The sequence below is a fragment of the Amblyraja radiata genome, chromosome 22, assembly GCF_010909765.2.
Source record: "Amblyraja radiata isolate CabotCenter1 chromosome 22, sAmbRad1.1.pri, whole genome shotgun sequence".
NCBI lineage: Eukaryota > Metazoa > Chordata > Chondrichthyes > Rajiformes > Rajidae > Amblyraja > Amblyraja radiata.
The window spans coordinates 16,633,940-16,657,239 of NC_045977.1; the positions used below are offsets into that span (position 1 = coordinate 16,633,940).

The 23,300-nt window shown below is 43.4% G+C and overlaps 1 long non-coding RNA gene across 4 annotated transcripts in view; it reads left to right on the forward strand.

Moving 5' to 3' along the window:
- Positions 1–683: 683 nt before the first annotated feature.
- The window catches only part of LOC116985633, a 55,809-nt gene continuing 33,192 nt past the window's right edge, over positions 684–23,300 (forward strand). Inside the window, exon 1 of one of the 4 annotated variants that reach the window (XR_004415321.1) lies at positions 684–769. This is a non-coding gene — a long non-coding RNA (uncharacterized LOC116985633). Of the gene's footprint in view, positions 770–1,050; positions 1,271–17,837; positions 17,937–18,264; positions 18,652–23,300 lie in introns of those variants that run through there. The other 3 variants (XR_004415322.1, XR_004415320.1, XR_004415319.1) reach the window with 3 other exon arrangements.

A 23,300-nucleotide genomic window follows, 5' to 3' on the forward strand; every position in this document is an offset into this window, starting at 1 on the left:
GAGGACCTGAAAGCGATTATTTTAAAACCCGGCAAAGCTAACCCAGCTGCTTCCTTGACAACACTAGTCCCCAAGTATCACCGTGCAGAAGCCCATCCCTTTATTAATGCATTGCATTGTAAATTGCCTGGACCTGTTAAGTGTTTGCATTCCTTTCTGCTATGTTTCCACGCTGTGCCATTGCATAGGGTTAAATTGATTTTGAACAGTCTCACCACGTCCGAAAACAGCTTATTGCAACTATTGCACCCGTTGCTAAGCGCGAATGTTGCTATAATGCCCCGCAATTTTCATTCCATAAATTAATAAATCAAATCAATTATTTCTCAACCGACAGAAGCCAGTTAGACAAGTTAAAAACCTCCATTAATCATTTATCCCAGGAAGTTTTTGCAGAGCATGTGAAACGTTTTCGACTTCTCTTTATTTCCTTTTGAAAACTTTTACCATTCATCTTTGCGGTACTAATCCAATAACAAATAACTCAAAATAATAATTAACTCGTTATTTCATAGAGCAAAAAGTATCAATAATTGCTCGACCTCATGGCCACATAATATGTAAATATTCCTCGGAAATTTAATCAGGGTGAGTGAGCACTCTACTGACGCCCAATATTGGGTTAATGTAATCAGCACGTTTTCCAATGAACTTTTCAAACCATTTCAATGTGACTTCAAAATTCCTGGCAGTATCAACTCATGCAACTCGTTAATGCTGCAGGACGTATGATTATGCGTTGAAAATGTTCCTATCGTTTTTCTGTAAGGTATGATTTATTATCTTAAGCAAAGATCTTCCGAAGGTTCATAAAATCTTTATGGAATTTCATTACAAAGCGTGTTTGAATGGCACATTCTAAAAACAAACAAAATAGCAGAATTATTTGCTAAAGCCTCGGGCCTGCTCGTTTCCGTAAACATGTCTTTGTACTTTGTGCATTGTGCATTGCTCTTAAATAATTGATGTGTTTTTAATTGCAAAACAAGATGTCCAATGCAAAAGGAATTCATTAAATTGGTTGCAAAGTACTTTGAAGATTCTTTAACTGTTATTTCTTTCACAAGAGACCCGATGGCTATTATCGGTAATACTTGGCAGTTCAGGAGTCATTTGCTCGTATCATGGTGGTTGAATTATTCGTATGTTCAGATCTGTACCAGTAGAGGGTGCAGAAACCTGCCCTGGCGTAAACTTGGCTTCGATCCGAGCAATTCCAGTAAATGAAAACTGAGAGAAAACTTGCTCCGGGGCTACTGGAGCCTTGCAGGTTAGCTGACGCGCACAGTGCAAAGTATTGTTTTATTGTCTTCTGTGTTCCTAAACGATTAAAATCTATAAGAATAGAAATAGCTCCTTCAATTTGAAGTGCGTAGTTCAACTTGTTAGAAAGTAATGGGGCGCTTTTGCAATATGACACTGAACTGAATCCTACCGCCCCGGAGACACTATCTTCAATTTTCTTTGTATGTTTTTCTTTTAAAGGGTGGAAACATAGCATGCATTCTTACATTTCAAAATCGCCAATCCGGTTTATCAAATGAAAACTTAATAACCCGGATTCGTTTCTTCTAATAAGTTTAGCCTTGCATTTTCCCTTTTTGTTTCATTTCTGTTTTCCGTTGTGTTCTCTTTTAATGTTAACCCGTTCAGTTTGTCTCATATGACTTACTAGAGTCATACACAGAGACAGGCCCTTCGGCCCTTCCCGACCATGCTGATCATCAAGTCGGAAGAAGGGTCTCGACCCAGAAACGTCACCCATTCCTTCTCTCCAGAGATGCTGCCTGTCCCGCTGAGTCACTCCAGGTTTATGTGTCTATCTTCGGTTTGAAGTTTGAACCAGCATCTGCAGTTCCTTCCTACACACCAAGTGCAGATGATTCTGTTAGAATGCATGTCCGAAACTGCTCTGTAAACGTAATCAAGCCCTCCACTCTGCAAAGATAAGAAATAAAGGGTATAACATGCCCTCATGCCTATGCCCCTGATAATGTTATATACAAGATCACCCTCAGCTTCCTATGCTCGAGAGGGAAAGGCCCAGCCTCTCCTTCCTCCTTATAACTCAAACCCTCCAGACCCTGTAACAAACTTGTAAATATTTTTTGCATCCATTTTAATCACAACCTTTCCATAGCAAACTAACCACAATAGTGCGCAGTACTGGAAATGTGACCTCACCAACATATTGTACAGTTGTAACATGATGTCCTAACGCTTGTTCAATACCCGGACCGATGAAGGTGAGCGGGCCAAACAACTTCTTCACCACCCTGTCCACTTTCCACCACCAGTGCTGGCACTTTCATGGAACTATGTACCTGTTTTGCTCTAGGACTGAGACCCTAGTACAAACATTTAAAGATATAAAGCATATTATCAAAACACACCAGGTTGTTTAAACTTAAACAAGAAATCAAAATAAACACTTTTTGAGTTGTCATTAAAATACTCAGGGGAAATAGATAAATGTGTGAATATTATTTTGGTTTCCAGTCCCTCTATATATTTATCTTTGCTGACTTTATTTTTCTAACTTTGCAAACTCCAAATGTGAAAGCATTTTGAGCATTCCTATAAAAGACACAGAGTGCTGGAGTAACTCAGCGGGTCAGGCAGCTTCTCTTTAGGACATGGAGAAGTTTGGGTCGGGACGCTTCTTCAGACTGATTGTAGTAGGGGGCAGAAAGCTGGAAAAAGGATAGGGGTGAGACAAAGAATGGCTAGTGATAGGTGGATACAGGTGAGGGGGGGGGGGGGAGGGTTGATTGGCAGATGGGTGAACAAAGGCCAGAGATGTAAAGAAGATTGCATGCTGTCGTAGCGGTAGAGCTGTTGCCTTACAGCGCCAGAGCCCCAACTACGAGTGCTGTCTGTATGGAGTTTGTACGTTTTCTCTCTGTTACCACGTGGGCTTTCTCCGGGTGACTCGGTTTCCTCCCACAGTCCAAAGATGTACAGGTTTGTAGATAAATTGACTTAGGTAAAAAATGGAAAATTGTCCCTAGTGCTAGTGTACGGGATGATCTGGTCGGGTGGGCCAAAGGGCCTGGTTCTATACTGTATCTCTAAATTAAACTAAAGACTAAAAGCTGTAAAAGGACAGAAGAGGCATGAAATGTGAAGCCAGAGGATGGGATGTAGGTGGAAGGGGATGGAGGGACGGGGAAAGGGGGGGTGGGAGAAATGGGTGCACATCCCAGTAGGGAACAGGGAAGAGAGTGGGGAATGGGGGTGGGGTGGTGTTGGTTGGAAAATTCAATGTTCATACCATTGGGTTGTAAGCTGCCCAAGAAAAATATGAGGTGTTGTTCCTCTAATTTGCATGTGGCCTCACTCTGAGCATTCCTAAGTCGCCGCTGCTAGTTACACTTTGATATGGTATAGCATGTCCTTCTGGTCTTGGACTGAATTTAGCGATTCACTAAATGCACTGATAAATAATGAAAATATTGAATCATATACAAACACTGCACAGGCAGAGATTAGTCAATCCACTGTGGTGGAAATGAGTCTTTATGAAAAGCAACCAGACATTACACCACGTTATGTTGACTGTGATTAATGTGGGATGGGTGTTGGATGGATAATTGAGGAGAGACTAACAGAGTCCGTGAATCAAATTGTGATATTCTTACACCCCCGGTCAATATCCATGACTCCTTGGGCTGAAACTTTGCATGGAATCTATTTTCTAGTTCTTTCAAACACTTTTAATATTTTAAATACCGAGAATAGGAGTGTTTCAAAAGTTAGTCAGACTCTTAGAATTCTCTCCAACTGTGTCATTCTTGCATGTACGCCAAGGATACCAATGAACAGTGACTGGATACAATGAGTTTGATTCATTTTACATGGATTCTGTCAGAATTCCGCAATGTTCCCGGAGCTTCGTTTCCTTTTTGACCCATTTTCCAGGAAAAGATAGCGTTATCAAGTGTCCTTGAATCTTTCTGTAGACGATTTGTGTACAAAATCATGAGAGGAATAGATCGGGTAGACTCACAGAGTCTCTTGCCCAGAGTAGGGGAATCGAGAGCCAGAGGACATAGGTTTAAGGTGAGGGAGGAAAGATTCAATAAGAACCTGAGGGGCAACTTTTTCACGCAAGGGGTGGTAGGTGAATGGAATGAGCTGCCGGAGGAGGTAGTTGAGGCAGGTACTAACTATCACAATATTTAAGAAACATTTGGGCAGGTACTGGGATAGGACAGGTATATGGGGACAAATGTAGCCAAGTGGGACTAGTGTAGATGGGACATGTTGGTTGACGTGGGCAAGTTGGGCCGAAGGGCCTGTTTCCACGCTGTATGACTATGACTCTCTGACTCTAAACTTAAAACGACAGCAAGCAGCGTTCTGTTCACCAAGATTATTTGAGTTTGGAACCATGTTTTTACCTAACCAAACTTGATAATCCGAGAAGTCTGTCGAAGGGTCTCGACACGAAACGTCATCCATTCCTTCTCTCCAGAGATGCTGCCTGTCCCGCTGAGTTACTCCAGGCTTTTGTGTCTATCCTAGTCCGAGAATGATACCGAGGATGACTAGGTTAACATATGTACTCTGGGCCTGTACTCTTTGGAGCTTAAAAAAAATGAGTGGGGATCTCATTGAAACCTACCAGGCAATGAAAGGCCTGGATAGAGTGGACGTGGAAAGAATGTTTCCAGTAATGAGAGTCCAGAATCAAAAGACACAACCTCAGAATAAAAGGACATACATGTTGGATGGAGATGAGGGGGAATTTATTTAGCCAGATGGTGGTGTATTTGGAATTCATTGGCCTGTAGAGGCCAAGACATTGAGTATTTTAAAAGCGGAGATTGATAGGTTCTTGATTAGGAAGGGCGTCGAAGGTTATGGGGAGAAGGCAGTAGAATGGGGTTGAGAAGGAAAAATATATCAGCCATGATTGCATGGCAGAGTAGACTTGATGGGCTGAATGGCCTAATTCTACTCCGATATCATGGAGTAGATAAAACTCTCTTGACTCTTGGTCTTTATGGTTATATAGATTGCACCAGTGACTTTGGGCTTTGATCTGATGGTTGTACATCACTTTGGCACTGAACTGTTGATGATAAAGAGATTCCAACTTGAAGACAAAAAAAGCATTTGAAGGTTGGGGAGATAACTGGCACATCTGTGTTGGAGGTGATCACCGGCTGTGTGGCATTGATGGGTTTTAGTTCTGCTGGAGGCTGCCATGGGAGGAGGTGCAAATGGAGCTAAATGTTGGTAATGGGGCCACAAAATGACTTTGGACTTTAGAGATACAGCGTGGAAACAGGCCCTTCGGCCCACCAAGTCCACGCCCACCAGCAATCATGCGTACACTTTGTAAAATTTGTACAATTTTACCAAAGCCAATTAACCTAATGACCTGTACATCTTTGGAGAGTGGGAGGAAACTGAAGCACCTGGAGAAAACCCATTGTGTCACAGGGAGAACATACAAACACCTTTTACAGACAGCACCCATAGTAAGGATTGAACCCGGGTCTCTGGTGCTGTAAGACAGCAACTCTACCGCTGTGCCACTGTGCTACCCTAAATGTCCAGTATTTCTGGGATGCTTTGTTCAGATGGTTTTACAGGTTGCATTCAGAATCAATCATGTGACCTCACACTATGCAAAAGCCCCCTGCGTTCCTATAAAGTAGTAAAGGTCTTGTAATAGTTGGTGTGGTATAATGTTTAAGGAAGAACTGCAGATGCTGGAAAAATCGAAGGTAGACAAAAACTGCTGGAGAAACTCAGCGGGTGAGGCAGCATCTATGGAGAGAAGGAATTGGCAGCGTTTCGGGCCGAGACCCTTCTTCAGATTCTTGAGAATTATATTCAGCACTCCGTATCTTCCCCTTTGCTCCATCTATTGTACTTGAGTTTGACGATTATATTTATGTATAGTATCACCTAATCTGTTTGAATAGCATGCAATATAAAGTCCTTCGCTGTAACTTAGTACACGTGACAATGGAAGCTGGGTGGCACGGTGGCGCAGCAGTAGAGCTGCTGCTAGAGACCCGGGTGCTGTCTGTACGGAGTTTGGATGTTCTCCCTGTGACCGTGTGGGTTTTCCCCGGGTGCCTCGGTTTCCTCCCACACTCCAAAGAGGTTCAGGATGGTAGGTTAATTGGCTTTGGTAAAGATGATAAATTGTCCCTAGTGTGTAGCAGTGTTAGTGTAAGGGGATGGTTGGTCGAAGTGGACTGTTTCCGCGCTGTATCTCTAAATTAAACTAATGTTGCTGTTTTGGAAACCACCTGAATAATTAAAAATCATTATAATCACATGTTAATCTATTTATTTATTATTCTTCATGAAGTGTACTATCATCTTTACTTCGTGGGCCCTCATTAAACACAAGTGATCCACAAAGGGGTATTGCCACAGGATACCTGGATTGTATAAATAAGCGGTAGAAATGTGCAGGAAGGAACTGCAGATGCTGGTTTAAGCCAAAAATAGACAGAAAATGCTGGATTAACTCAGCGGAACAGGCAACATCTCTGGAAAGACCCAGATGGGTATCAACCAGAAACGTCACCCATTCCTTCTCTCCGGAGATGCTGCCTGTCCCGCTGAGTTACTCCAGATTTTTGTGTCCATCTTCCGAACTTTTTTTTGTTTATTATGGTTTGTACAGAGTACTATGTTTGCATATCTGGCGTGCTGCTGCGTGACATAATGTGCAGGAAGGAACTGCAGAAGCTGGTGAAACACCGAAGATAGATCGAAAAAGCTGCAGTAACTCAGCGGGACAGGCGGCATCTCTGGAGAGAAGGAATGGGTAATGTTTTGGGTCGAGACCCTTCTTCAAACCTAATCAACTGAAGAAGGGTCACCCATTCCTTCTCTCCAGAGATGCTGCCTGTCCCGTTGAGTTACCCCAGCATTTTGTGTCAATCTTTTGTATAAATAAACATTGCGGGCACTCGGACATTTCTGAGCCGTATGTTTGTCGAGGAAATGCTCACAATCTATATTCACGTGGCACCATTTCCCAGGAATATGTTGCTTAATCTTAACTCAGCAGCTTCCAATAATACCAGGAGTCGGCCTTCACCCTGAGCGGTCCAGCAGACTACCACACTGCCCAGTACAATAACGGTTGAAAGTGGATCTTCACTAAAACGCTACATGTCAGTCGGTAATTAATTGCCTGCTATTGCCAAGTAATAAGCCACTTGAAGGGTCAAATGATGTCATGAATCATGGGAGCAAACTTGGATTAGTTTATGTAGTCACTTGAAAGCTGACGGATGAAATTACACAGTTTGGATGTGTTGTGTGAACTGCAGACGTATTCTGAAAGCTTTAAATAAACTTGCATTAAATAACTCATTTCAATGCACTATCTGCCAGCCACGTGATTGGGGATCACATGGTCTTCGATTCTGAGAAGATACAGGTATCTCAGGGCTTCATTAACGGATCAAGGTATCGGCAGGATAGTGTGGGGGAGATTAAAAATTGCACATCCAACGGATGTCGGGAGAAAGAATGTTGGTCTGTAACTGAGACAGAGAGTAGGTTGTGGGGGGAAAGATGTCATTTCCCGGTACGGCAAACAGGCTTTTTGCTTACTGTAAGCAGTCCTAGATTAATTCCTGGAAAAGCCAAGTTAAAATATTTAGCTACCAAGTCAATGTCCCAGCCAAGGACAAGAATAGTCACATGTTGGGCTGGCATTCTTCCCCTGCCTGGACTGACATAAGCACCAGCCATGCTGGCGAGAAGGACCTGCAATGACCATTAACAAGTGTACTTGTAGCCTCCCACTTCCAGCTTCCCCCATCAGCAGTAATGATGTGCCTTCCAGTGACCCGGCTCGGACAACTCTTTAGACTAGAAATACAGCGTGGGAACAGGCCCTTTGGCCAACTCTGTTGGCGCAGATCACCGATCACCCTGTCCACTAGCACTATCCTACACACCAGAAGAATTTTACAACTTACCGAAGCCAGTTAATCTACGAACCTGTCAATCTTTGCAGTGTGGGGGGAAACCAGTGCACCCAGACAAAACCCACACGGTCACAGGGAGAACGTACAAACTCTGTACAGACAGCAGCCGAAGTTGGGTTCGAACCCGGGTCTATGGCGCTGTAAGAAAGCAGTTCTACCGCTGCGCCACTGTGCCGCCCTAACATTTTGTGATGTTTCTTCTCAGCGACAACATCAAAACCATGCACATATATAGAGTCATACAGCACGGAGACATGCCCTTTGTCTCAACTCGTCCATTCTGACCAAGATGCCTCATCTAATCTCGTCCCATTTGCCCGATGTTTTGTCCATAACCCTCTGAACCTTTCCTATCCATGTACCTCCCCAAATGTCTTTGAATGCTGTTATAGTACCTGTCTCAACTACTTCCTCTGGCAGCTCATTCCATACACCCACCACCCTCTGAGAGAAAAACGTCCTTTAGCTTCATATTAAATCTTGACCCTCTCATCTTAAGCCCATGTCCTCTGGTCCATGGTTTCCCGATCCTGGACGTTCAACCCTATCCCCCTCATGAGTTTATACATGTCCAAAAGATTACCCACTCAGCCTCCTGTTCTCCAAGGAATAGAGTCCTACCCTGCCCTACCTTTCCCTATAGCTCTAGTCCTGGCAACATCCTCGTAAATCTTCTCTGCACTCTTTCCAACTTAATGGCATCCTTCCTTATAGAAGGGTGACCAAAATGGTGCTCTGAATGCGGCCTCGCCAACGCCTTGTACAAGGATAAACTGTATTGCACCTTTAACATGGGCAAAATATCCCAAGGCATTTCGCAGGACTGTTGTTAACACAAAGATGCTGAGCTAGAGGAGGCATTAGAGTAAATGACAAAAAACTTGATCCTATGAGCTGAGATTATTGAGTTGAGATGGTGATCGACTTCAGGTAGCAAAGTGATACACATACCCCGGTTTGCATCGACGGCGCTGAAGTAGAGGTCGTTCAAAGCTTCCAATTCCAAGGAATAAATATCACTAACAACGTGTCCTGGACCATCCATACTGAAGCAATGGCCAAGAAAGCACAAATGCCTCTGCTTCCTTAGAAGGCTTAGAAAGTTCACCATGTCCTCAACAACTCTCTCAAACTTCTACAAGTATGCAGTAGTAATCATTTTATCGGGATGAATCGCAGCGTGGTTTGGAAACAGCTCCATCCAAGACCGCAAGGAATTGCAGAAAATTGTAGACGCATCCCAGACCATCATGCTAACCAACCTCCCTTCCATTGACTCCATCTACACCTCACGCTGCCTCGGCAAGGCCACTAGTATAATCAAGGATGCGTCACTCCCTCTTCTCCCCTCTCCCATCAGGCAAGAGATATAGAAGTGTGAAAACGCACACAGGGACAGTTTCTTCCCACCTGTTATCAGGCAACTGAACCGTTCCACTAACAACTAGAGAGCAGTCCTGAGCCACTATCTTAGATTACCCTTAGACTATCTTTGATTGAACTTTACTGGATTTTATCTTGTACTAAACATTATTCATGTTAATCCCTTTATCATGTGTGTGTCGATGATGGCTCGATGGTAATCATTATTGTATTGATGGTGTTGTCTTTCCGCTGACTGGTTAGCACGCATCAAAAGCTTTTCACTACCTCGGTACACGTGACAATAAACTAAACTGAACTCAATAAACTCAAACTCGATCCATGCAGTTGATTTTAAGGAGTAACTAAGAAAGAAAGAGGTGGAAAGGAGGTGAGAATTTAGGGAGAGAATTTCAATCCTGTACCCTCTGTGGGCCAGTGGTGAAAGGGGTAGAAAGATGGGAAGGATTCAGGGAGGGAATTGCAAGCCTGAAACATTGGCAGCCAAAAGCTTAACTGCAGTGGTGAAGGGGATTAAACCTATGGGCGATCAAGTGAATGGAATTGGAGCTACGTCAGTGCCTTGGAAGAACCTCAAGTGGAAAGCAGTTCTAATAAGAACAAGTTCCTTGGTTCTTAAGGGAAGCATGGAGATGCAGAGGTGGAGTTGCAGCCTCACATAGAAACATAGAAATTAGGTGCAGGAGTAGGCCATTCGGCCCTTCGAGCCTGCACCGCCATTCAATATGATCATGGCTGATCATCCAACTCAGTATCCCGTACCTGCCTTCTCTCCACACCCTCTGATCCCCTTAGCCACATCTAACTCCCTCTTAAATATAGCCAATGAACTGGCCTCGACTACCCTCTGTGGCAGAGAATTCCAGAGATTCACCACTCTCTGTGTGAAAAAAGTTCTTCTCATCTCGGTTTTAAAGGATTTCCCCCTTATCCTTAAGCTGTGACCCCTTGTCCTGGACTTCCCCAACATCGGGAGCAATCTTCCTGCATCTAACCTGTCCAACCCCTTAAGAATTTTGTAAGTTTCTATAAGATCCCCTCTCAATCTCCTAAATTCTAGAGAGTATAAACCAAGTCTATCCAGTCTTTCTTCATAAGACAGTCCTGACATCCCAGAAATCAGTCTGGTGAACCTTCTCTGCACTCCCTCTATGGCAATAATGTCCTTCCTCAGATTTGGGCTTCCAGAGACCTGGGTTCCATCCTGACTGCGGGTGCTGTTTGCACGGCATTTGTACGTTCTCCCCGTAACAGTGCGACCTTTCCTTGGGTGCTCCGATTTCCTCCCACACTCCGAAGATGTACAGGTTAATTGGCTTTGATAAAAATTCTAAATTGTCCCTAGTGTGTAGGATAGTGCAAGTGTGTAGGATAGTGCTTGTGCACAGTATGGTCGCTGGTCGGCATGGACTCGGTGGGCCGAATGGTCGCTGGTCGGCATGGACTCGGTGGGCCGAATGACCTGTTTCTGCGCTGTATCTCTAAACTAAACTAAACCTTGGTTTAAATTATTTATTTGAATTAAAGCACAACCAAGAGAGGTGGGAATGGTAAATATACTTGCATGGGTATAATATTAATTCAAATAGTAAAGGGCAGTATGGTACAATGGAGCAGTGCACTGATAGTTGACACCACTTGGACCCAGCTGAACTCAATGGGTTTGATGGAGCCAAAGTCAGAGCACCATGTGAGCCATCAACAAGAATGCAGGAAAGCAGTCCCATTAAATGAAGTGACAGATGTATCTCAAGGAACCTGGAGGATAGTTAGTCAGCTGAACTAACAAAGTACTTAATTAACCAAAAAAAAAAATTACAAGAGAAAAAGATTGTGTATTTCCAAGTTAAAAACTGCAAAGAGGGACCTGGCGACAAGAACAGAGGGTTGTCGGGACAGTAATGAGTACCTTGTAACTTGATCGGCCCCCAGATACATGGCGTCTCGTTGCTTACTTGACCATTCTATGCAAAAGCAAAGAATTTCACCCTACCTAGGTACATGTGACAATAAAGTAACGTTGAAAGTATTATTGAATTGAGGTGCAGGAAATCCAAACCAAAACACTCAATTTATATTCAAGAGAGAGTTCGATTTAACTCTTAGGACTAACGGAATCAAGGGCTATGGGGAGAAAGCAGGAACGGGTACTGATATTGGATGATCAGCCATGATCATATTGAATGGCATGGCTCGAAGGGCCAAATGGCCTACTCCTGCACCTATTTCTATGTTTCACTCAGCAGTTCAGGCAGCATCTGTGGAGGGAGAGGCAGGGTTGACATTTTCACTTCAAGACCTTTCATTAAAGCAGGGAAGTGAGAAAGATGCAAACATGTACAGTGCCCTCCATAGTGTTTGGGACAAAGACCCATCATTTATTTATTTGCCTCTGTACTCCACAATTTGAGATTTGTAATATCACATGTGGTTAAAGTGCACATTGTCAGATTTTAATAAAGGCCATTTTTATACATTTTGGTTTCACCATGTAGAAATTACAGCTGTATTTATCCATAGCCCCTCCATTTCAGGGCGCCATAATGTTTGGGACACATGGCTTCATAGGTGTTTGTAATTGCTCATGTGTGTTTAAATGCCTCCTTAATGCAGGTACAAGAGAGATCTCAGCACCTAGGCCTTCCTCCAGTCTATCCATTACCTTTGGAAACTTTTATTGCTGTTTATTAACATGAGGACCAAAGTTGTGCCAATGAAACGGTTTGGAACATCATTAAGCAGAAAGAGCACTGGTGAGCTTACTAATTACAAATGGACTGGCAGGCCAAGGAAGATCTCCACAGCAAATGACAGCAAGAATTCTCTCTATAATAAAGAAAAAATCCCCAAACACCTGTCTGACAGATCAGAAACACTGTTCAGGAGTCAGGTGTGGATTTGTCAATGACCACTGTCCACAGAAGACTTCATGAACAGAAATACAGAGGCTACACTGCAAGATGCAAACCACTGGTTAGCTGCAAAAATAGGATGGCCAGATTACAGTTTGCCAAGAAGTACTTAAAAGAGCAACCACAGTTCTGGAAAAAGGTCTTGTGGACAGATGAGACGAAGATTAACTTATATCAGAGTGATGGCAAGAGCAAAGTATGGAGGAGAGAAGGAACTGCCCAAGATCCAAAGCATACCACCTCATCTGTGAAACACAGGTGGGGGTGTTATGGCCTGGGCATGTATGGCTGCTGGAGGTACTGGCACTTATCTTCATTGATGATACAACTGCTGATGGGAGTAGCATAATGAATTCTGAAGTGTATAGACACATCCTATCTGCTCAAGTTCAAACAAATGCCTCAAAACTCATTGGCCGGCGGTTCATTCTACAGCAAGACAATGATCCCAAACATACTGCTAAAGCAACAAAGGAGTTTTTCAAAGCTAAAAAATTGTCAATTCTTGAGTGGCCAAGTCAATCACCCGATCTGAACCCAATTGAGCACGCCTTTTATATGCTGAAGAGAAAACTGAAGGGGACTAGCTCCCAAAACAAGCATAAGCTAAAGATGGCTGCAATACAGGCCTGGCAGTGCATCACCAGAGAAGACACCCAGCAACTGGTGATGTCCATGAATTGCAGACTTCAAGCAGTCATTGCATGCAAAGGATATGCAACAAAGTACTAAACATGACTCCTTTCATTTACATGATATTGCTGTGTCACAAACATCATGGTGCACTGAAATGGGGGAACTATGTATAAACACAGCTGTAATTTCTACATGGTGAAACCAAATGTATAAAAATGGCCTTTATTAAAATCTGACAATGCACTTTAACCACATGTGATTTGTTTATATTACAAATCTCAAATTGTGGAGTACAGAGGCAAATAAATAAATGATGGGTCTTTGTCCCAAATATTATATAGGGCACTATATGTTTGATGTTGCAGAGAACATGGTGGGACGGGGGGAAGGGGAATGGAGGGACTGTTTGTGAGAGGATGCAGACCGTGAGTGTTGGATGAGACAGATGCTGCTGGTGCCTCCTTTTTTAATTTTAGCTGATGTTTCTGGAGGAAGTGTAAATAGAGAGGTGGGGGGAGAGAGGGGGAGTTTGATTAAGAACAGAAAATAAAGAAAAACTGCTGGAACAGTGAAATAAAAAAGAATGCTGGGACTTTGTCACTGGAACTGTTGCGCTACAATCCTGAGAACTATGTTTGGACTTCAGTGATACATCGTGAAAACAGGCCTTTGGGCCCACCAGGTCCCCGCCAACCAGCGATCACCCCGTTACACTAGCACTATTCTACACACTAGCAACAATTCACAATTTTACTGAAGCCTATTAACCTACAAACCGCAGTACGTCTTTGGAGTGTGGGAGGAAACCGGAGTACCCAGGGAAAACCCATGCGGTCACAGGGAGAACGTACAAACTCTGTACAGACAGCACCTGTAGTCAGGATCGAACTTGGGTCTCCGGTGCTGTAAGGCAGTAACTCTACCACTGCGCCACCCTATATTCTGCTCTCTGTATCTTTTAATATAGTTTATTGTCATGTGTACCGAGGTACAGTGAAATATTTTGTTTTGGTGTTGCATAGTTAGTGGAAAGGCAATACATGATCATAATCAATCTGTCCACAGTGTGCAGATACAGGATAAAGAGAATAACATTTTGTGCAAGGTAAAGCCCAGTAAAGTCTGATTAAAGATAGTCCGAGGGCTCCAATGAGTTAGATATGAGGTCAGGACCACTCTCTAGTTGGTGATAGGATGGTTCAGTTGCCTGATACAACTTGGAAGAAACTGTCCCTAAATCTGGAAGTGTGCGTTTTCACACTTCTGTACCTCATCCATGAATATGTGTGGGCCTTGCCGAACCAGCGTGGTGGAGATGGAGCGTTGCTCTGCCTATTATACTTGAGTTTGACGATTGTATTTAGTTTCAGTTTAGTTTAGAGACACAGCATGAGACAGACCCTTCGGCCCATTGAGTCCCCGTTGACTAGCGATCATCCCATACACTCGCACTATCCTACACAATAGGGACAATTTACAATTTTACCAAAGCCAATTAATGTATCAACCTGTACATCTTTGATAATTATGAATAGTATTAACTGATTTGATTGGATAGCAAGCAAAACAAAGCCTTTCACCATAATAAATAATAAACTCACTCCTAAACCTAACTTTTGCCTATTAATTCCATCAATGCCACCATAGCCGTACTTTCCCTGTTCTGCCGACTGTATTGAACCTCACCACATGTTTTTGCTTCTATTAAGCGTACAGCTTTTCTGGCCTGTGGTGAACTCTGCAGCTTTTCTTGTGCGTAAGGCACTTGTCTGGAGTTAACTCTGTCTCACGTGGTTGCCTTTGCTCTTAGATTCCACCAATAATCCAGTGCCTAATGAGTGAGTTCTTCAAAGAAGGATTTGAGGCATTCTCCCTTCTCCTGAATTGTGTGACAAGAATCACTATTTCCTGGTAAACAGGTTCCATGTAATACATCAAGTGCATTCCTCCAGGATTTGCAGGGAATGGAGGGACATGGATTATGTGTAGGCAGATAAGTTGGTCTTGGCATCCTCTTTGGCACAAACATTGTGGGGCAAAGGGCCTGTTACTGTGCTGTACAGTTCTATGGTCTACATAGCCAGGTCAGTATATAGTGTGGAGTTTGCTCTTCACTGTTTAGTTTAGAGATACAGCATGGAAACAGGCCCTTCAGCCCACCGAGCCCACGCCTATCGTGGATCACCCGTTCACACTAGTTCCATGCCAGCCCATTGCTACAAGTTATTTACAGAGGCCAATTAACCCACAGACCTGCACGGGATATGGGAGGAATCCGGAACCCCCAGGGGAAGCACACATGGTCACACAAGGAGAACGTGCAAACTCCACACAGCCTGCGCCAGAGGTCAGGAGCAATGCCGGGTCTGTGGCATTGGGAGGCAGCAGGTCAACGCGCTGTGTCACTGCCATATTGAGGAAAAGCAGGAAATGCTACAGTCCAAACAAAAATGGTTCCATGAGTATAATTAACTGGTGTGAATGAGCTCTGGAAGGTCGGAATCAAGCTGGAAGGTCGGGAGCATATGCAAACACAGCTTAGACCATGAGACATGGGACACAAGAGACTGCAGATGCCGAGAACTTGAGTAAGAAACAAAGTGCTGGAGGGTAGACATAAAATGCTGGAGTAACTCAGCGGGTCAGGCAGCATCTTTGGAGAAAAGGAATGGGTGACGTTTTATGTCCAGACCCTTTTTCAGACTGAGGATCTGTAACTTGATGCCCATCGAAAAGGAAGGCAGTTTCCTCATAACTCCTAAAGGTGCTCATAGAATTGCCCAGTCTGAAGAAGGGTCTCGACCCGAAACATCGCCCATTCCTTTTCTCCAGAGATGCTGCCTGACCCAGGTAACTGAGTTACTCCAGCATTTTGTGTCTATCTTTGCTGGAGGAACTCAGCAGGTCAGGCAACATCTGTGAAGGGAAATGGACAAATAGCGTTATTGGTCAGTCTGACGAAAGATCTCATCCCGAAACGTTCTGTCCATTTTCCTGCACAGATGCTGCCTGACACGCTGAGTTACTCCAGTGGTGTAATTTTGCCACTAAATATGAGATGCAAACTTTTCCTTTTGGTGGAATCTCTCATTTTTTTAAAATCCCGCTTGTGATTATATTGTGAATTTGCTTCAGGGAATACGCGTCTTCAAAATGCCCACATCAGCACTGTTATAGCCTCAGGATGTCAGAAAAACCAACATGTTCTTCATTTAGCATTGTCCTTTGTAAAGAGTCCTAGATAACGAGAGGAAGACATGGCTTCCTATGAAACTGTCAAATTATGTGTTGATGGGACCAGTTGACTGGCAGAACTGTTCCTTCATGTTCCTAGAAAAGGTAATATTCATTTCCTGCAGACGGAAATAAATTATTTATAATTACATGTAATATGCTCAGGCAACAATGCTAGGTTTTGCTTGCAAGGGTGAAGTATGTGTGTGTCCGTGATTGTGAGTGTTTGTATGTATGTGCTGCACTGATGTCAACTTCAGTAATAATGCTTTATTATTATTAATGGTACACAAAATTGCTGGGGAAACTCAGCGGGTGCAGCAGCATCTATGGAGCGAAGGAAATAGGCGACGTTTCGGGCCGAAACCCTTCTTCAGACATTTTATTAATGTTTAGTGTTTTCTGAGTCATTCGTAACTGTCACTGTATGTCATGTTGTTACGTGTGGGTGGAGCACCAAAGCAAATTCCTTGTTTATGAATACTTGGCCAATAAACTTACTTACTTACTTACTTACTTAACATGAAACACAGATACAAGGAAAAGCAAACGGTATCTGAGGGTCCCTTTAATGTGGAGAAACTCATGGTGTGGTGTTAGTTTTGTTTACAGCGCAGAAACAGGCCCTTCGGCCCACCGAGTCCACGCCGCCCCCCATACAATAACACTGTCCTACACACCAGGGACAATTTACAGTTGTATTTGTGGTGGCCCGACGGTAACGTTTTCGGAGTGTGGGACATTAAATCTATATAGTGATCCCAGGACATTACATCCAAAAAAAATTAATTGGGTAACTCCACTTTGGAACTTGATGCCCATCAAAAAGGAAGGTGTTTTCCTCGATTTTATAGGACCTCTAACTTAGAAACATAGAAAATGGGTGCAGGAGTAGGCCATTTGGCCCTTCGAGCCTGCACCGCCATTCAATATGATCATGGCTGATCATCCAACTCAGTATCCTGTACCTGCCTTCTCTCCATACCCCCTGATCCCTTTAGCCACAAGGGCCATATCTAATTCCCTCTTAAATATAGCCAATGAACTGGCCTCAACTACCTTCTGTGGCAGAGAATTCCACAGATTCACCACTCTCTGTGTGAAAAATGTTTTTCTCATCTCGGTCCTAAAAGACTTTCCCCTTATCCTTAAACTGTGACCCCTTGTTCTGGACTTCCCCAACATCGGGAACAATCTTCCCACATCTAGCCTGTCCAACCCCTTAAGAATTTTGTACGGGTAACTTCAAGTAACCCTTGCATCCCCTCTCTCTTCCTCCCTCCCCCACGCTAGTCGTTGCACTAGTTTCACAGTCGTCCTGTTGCGTTTCCCTGTCTGTACAATACGTTAGCACCAAGCACACAGCCAACAATGGATCATTGTGGGCTCCACCTTTCCTTGATCATTGTTACTTCTTGCATATCTTTCATTCATCTGTTCTATATCTCTATCTCTACGTCTACATCTCTCGTTTCCCTTTCCCACTTGCTCTCAGTCTGAAGAAGGGTCTCGACCCAACGTGTCACCTATTCCTCTTGTCTTCTCCAGAGACGCTGCCTGCCTGACCCGCTGAGTTACTCCAGCATTATGTGTCTATCTGGTCGAACTAAGGGCGGAATTAACCTGTAGGGGGCCTCCGCCGTTGGAAAGTGGGAGGTGTATATCTCTCTCTGTCTCTCTCTCACTCTCACTGGCGTCTAATTTCTAGGAATGCCCCTTCCGTGCTACTATATTTGGAGGCGATTTCTAGAGAGGGGGGAAAAAAACACCATTCTAATACGACCCGGACCATAAGGTACCTCCATGTACTTTACAAAAATGTTATTTTATTTTTGGCGTGTCGACATTACCAGCCTACTGAGGAATGAACAGGATGGGCTGGTGGTCAGATCTGCTGTGGGATGTAATTGCAGCAAAGGATTGGAAGTCTTTTTTAAATCTCCCCCTCCTCGCCCTCGCTTTTTCATCGTGTTTGGCCCCGGTCATTCCAAGAGTTGGCGCCACCATCAAGAAATAACTAGGAGTTCTTTAAGCAGCGTGGTCTTATGACTCAGGTTGTGACAAGCGAGAGAGTCACTCGTGTGCTGGTGCGTGTGAGAGAGAGGGAGGGAGGGAGAAAGAGAGAAACAGAAAGAGGGAGAGGGAGGGAGGGTCGGTCTGACGGCGCAGGCTCCCAAACTTCTCAAGTGAGTAGCCAGTCCTGTGTGTGTGTTTTTTTGTTTATATCTTTTTTTTGTGCCAATTCTGCCTTAGTGATTAACAAAACTAAAACAAAATAAACTACCCCGGAGCCCCTCGGGGGTGAATTTCTGACATCTGCACCTTTCGCCACACGGGCGGGCAGGTATGGAGTTACCGAGAGACGGAAGCGTTGGTTACAGTGGACGAGCGAGAGTGGTTGTGTTCTAGAGACTGGCTGCCGCAAATCTCACGGTGGCGTTTTCACCAAGGCATCAGGAGGACCTTTGGTCGCGGGTCAAGGCTTCTGCAGGTAGAGTGTCATCGACGAGGTACAGTCAAGGGTGTGTGTGTGTGTGTGTGTGAGAGAGAGATTGAAACTGTCGCACTGAACGAGCAGCCTGACTATTCCGGCTTGTTGCTCAATGCCTACCTTCTGGAAGTTACGAAAACAGATCTGTTACGCACCATTCCTCGCAGTTCCTACAGCCATTCCGATAAAAAAAGGCTCTGCCTCTGCCTCTGCCTCGCTCACTGATGCATATTTCTAGTTACAAATCCTAGACGCTGATCCAAGTGGGGATCGGCCAGGAAAGCAATTTCGCCTGAAAAATTAACATTAGGAATGACTCGTGAAATTAGCGCGACAATAACATGTGACATTAACATGTGCGATTCAACGCGTGACATGTATATGTGACATTGACATGTGCGATTCAACATGTGACATTAACATGCGAAATTGACGTGCTGTTCGTGTGAAACTAATGTGCGATTCAACGTGTGCTATTAACATGCGCGCTTCAAAGACTGGCATTTATGTCATTAACATGTGCGGTTCAACATGTGACATTAGCATGCGATTCAACGTTTGGTTTGACATGCGACATTAACATGTGAAGTGACACGGCAATCGCACTGCCCCGCTGCCCATTTGAACTTCATGATCATCTCTGAACCGACACTCGGCCCTCTGAGGTCCACTGGAGTTTAATTTGATTGGGAAGGAAGCGGTCGATTGATAATTTCACCGAGACCGCCTACACTTTAGCAGGTTTAATCGTGAGCCCTGGCAAATAATCTGTAGCGAGTTCACAGTGTTGCCATCCAAGTCTAATCGCGTGATTGTATGTCTGCAGTCTTGGTGAAATCTTGCAGTTAGTTGTATCCAATAATCTCCAGAAAAATCCAGATCATTCCATAATTATTAATTGCGTGGATCATCGATTCTGTGAAAGGGCGTGTCCTCCAACAGCAACAACCTGGAGTTAAATGCCTGACGTGCATGTGAGGTTGTTACTGCCACTGTCAAGTTGCGAAGGGTTTGTTTGCGGCGGACGAGGATTCTGTGGCAAGGAGGAAGCTGGACTCTGTGAAACAGGAGACGACTTTAAGGACACGACGATCAGCTGTGAGTCCAGGAGCGGGGTTTTGGGGGCGAGATGAGATTGTTGAACAGAACCAACTGGCCCGCAAAGTCCCGCTTTAAGATCTCACGCACTCGCCCACCAGTTGGTTGATTGTCCCTCGCAGAGAGTACGTGCAAACTAGCGCGATCTCCGGATCGCACAGAGTTAAACGGGTTACAAGTTTCCAACCTTAAAGAAAAAAAGCCAGGAGGAACACATTGCACAAAGTTGAGACAATTTTTTAAATGGGACTTTCTAACAACTGTGTGGGATTTTCCCCACTTTAGAAATGGGCATAAGATTAATATAATTTCCACTGGTCTGTGGTGTAATAGACCTCCTTCAATGGTGTTAATTATTCCGGTTAGAAAATTGAAACGCCAACAACCTATCTACCAAAATTGTTAATGTGTTGTTACATTTTTAAACCCTGTCCTATGTAGCGAATACTGAACGATAGAAAATCTTACTTGCAGCAGCATATCAGGCCTGTAAACATAGTATTCATAGATATTTTAAAAAATCAATACATTAAAAATCTATATTATTGCAATAAGTCCTCGGTGAGGTTAACATAGTGCGGAGGTCATGGTTTAGCGAGGCGTTCAGGAGTGAGATAGCTGTTAGGCGCTACTGTCCCTAATCAGGTTGGGACAAGGTGGGGTGGGCATGTTAAACAGTGCAGGCGGCCGATACTCAGACGAGCCAGTTCTCACATCAACACGTCAGATTCGGGAGGTGATTAAGGGACCCCGATTCCGCAGGGAAAGTCAGGGACTTTTGGGGGCAATTGTGTTTATACCTGCATTATCATAATGCCCCTAAAAATCCTTACTGTTCCTGCAGTAATCAGCCGTGCCGCGGCAGCGACGCAGAGTTCTCGCTCGGTCTACTGTTTGTGCGAGAGAAATCCAACAGCATCGATGTAACGTGTTTCAGCAGCGCAGAGAGACTTGATTTTTAAAATAATAACAACAACGATACGCTTAAACCAGATTCACAGTGGCAAAACGTCGGGATATGTGTTTCAGTTGGCCTGATATTTCTGCTGAAGAATTTAAAAAAGTTAACATTCTTGAAATACACAAATTTAGTCAGTGTTGTAAGTCAGAGAAGTTGTGTTTAAACTGAAGAAAAATCATAGATGATACTCTTAAAGGATTCCCATCAAAGATGCCGTTTGTAAAACTAATTGAGGATCTGAGGAATTTAATTTTTTTATTTAAATTTTTTAAAATCCTGATTATTGAGACTATCGGTGCGTATTTCATATAGAAGATGCTGGAGTAACTCGGCAGGTCAGGCAGCATCTCTGGAGAAAAGGGTCCAGACCTTCAGATCAATATAATTTTTTTTGTTCTGAAAAGGCTTCTGAATGTTATAAATATTTATTTTAGTCACTGAATTGTGTTCTTTATTTGATGGGTGCCATCCCACTGCAAGGGGAGCAGTCATGGTCTGAGAATGCAGGAGTGACTCAACGGGTCAGGCAGCATCTCTGGAGTAAAGTTTCAGATCGAGACACTTCTTCACACTGAGAGTCAAGGGAACGGGGTATGAGAGATATAGATGGTACGTAGAAGAAATGAATGAAAGATATTCAAAACGCAATGATGATCAAGGAAAGGTGGAGCCCACAAAGGTCCATTGTTGGCTGTGGTGTAGGTGATAACGAATTATACAGACTGTGGAACTCGAACAGGCCGACAGTGAAATGAGTATGACAACTAGTGCGGGGAAGAGACGGAGAGGGAGGGAATACAAGGGTTACTTGAAATTAGGGAAATCAACATTCATATCGAAGATAGACACAAAATGCTGGAGTAACTCAGCGGGACAGGCAGCATCTCTGGAGAGAAGGAATGGGAGACGTTTCTGGTCGAGACCCTTCCCAATATTCATATCGCTGGGTTGTATGGTCTTGGAGTGGTTATGTTGAGTATGATTGTTTGTGTGACTGTTTAAAGGGTTGGGTCATAGTGCTCCTGCCATCTCCCCTGTGATAGTTTATCAATAGTTGTCAGGGACCAGCTATCACCAACCAGAAACAAAATTAAATGTTGCCAGCAAATTCCATGGAAAGTATGTTTATGGTGATAGCAATTGTCGATGACTTGGTCCTATTTGTTAAATGTAATGACCCAAACATTATAAGTTACAATGTCAATGATTACACCGAATTTACCACCATCTAATAGCTAAACTGTTCCTAATAGGGATATAGTACTCCGCTTGAGACGAATATTGCATTGCAGTTATTTGCTTTTCAAGAGAGTTTTATTGTCAAATGTCCCAAAACTCTGTAAAACCCATAATAAACAAAAAGAAAGTTCAGAAGATGGACACAAAAAGCTGGAGTAGCTCAGCAGGACAGGCAGCATCTCTGGAGAGCAGGAATGGGTAACGTTTCGGGTTGATACCCTTCTGGGTCTCGACCCGAAACGTCACCCATTCCTTCTCTCCAGAGATGCTGCATGCCCCGCTGAGTTACTCCAGCTTTTTGTGTCTATCTGCAGTTTAAACCAGCATCTACACTTCCTTCCTACACAAAAAAAAAAGTTCTGTGTATATTAAGAAAAACAGATAAATAAAAAGACAATAAAATGAGATTCTGCATTCATTTTTAATTCATTTGTAATAAATAAGTAGGTGTTTTTTTGGGTAAATTTCCTTTGTACAAAATATGCTGTTGTCTGTGCCACAATAAAATGGTTTATCTAGGGGGAAGACATTGGAAATATTAGTTAGTGGTTATTGTATAAAAAGTTTTAAAATACAGTGGAGCTATATTCTGGTCAGCTCAAGTACACGCTAACAGTAGCAAACTCTGGAATGAATGGTTTAATCATACCTAACTGCAAGAACTTAAAAGCCAAAAATATTAACAAACCTTTGTGGGGTTAATACAAGATACAGCAAAATGGTTCACAAGATTATACTTTGGTAACACTGGCAGGGATAAAACATTGTTGTATTTACCTGAATAATAATTAGACCGTGTCTCTTTTTTACATCTACACGCAGAAATGAAAGCAGGCTTTCTAGGCGATGGATTCCAGCAACTGTCTGCAACTAATAATGCCGGTTTAGTTTGCAGTCGATGACCTTTGGACTTGGCAATCGATTAAATTGTCAGTTAAAAGGATTGATAGATACTGCAAACCAATGCTGATCTCAGCTGCCAATTCTGCACCCTGACCTGGTCGCAACAGTTTATAGCCAGCTCTCTCCCACTATTTTCTCCCACCAAACAATTTATTTTAATGTGCATCCACAGTCCAGTTGCATTAAATTAATGATCTTATAATATGATACGAAGCAGAGTGCCAAACATAATATTGATACATTGGGTGGGAGAATGGATCTACCACCAACTGAAAATGGTTGATATATTTAAACCGTGCAAATTATGTCCAAACTGTAGCATCTAAGTGGCCACATGCTGCTGTCATTTCATTTACTTAATTGCATCTATATCTTTGGATTGCTGAGGGAAATGGAGTTAAGAAACAATTACCTTCAGAAGCCAGTAAACCAGTTTTACAATCAATCTAATTAAACTCTGGCTTGAA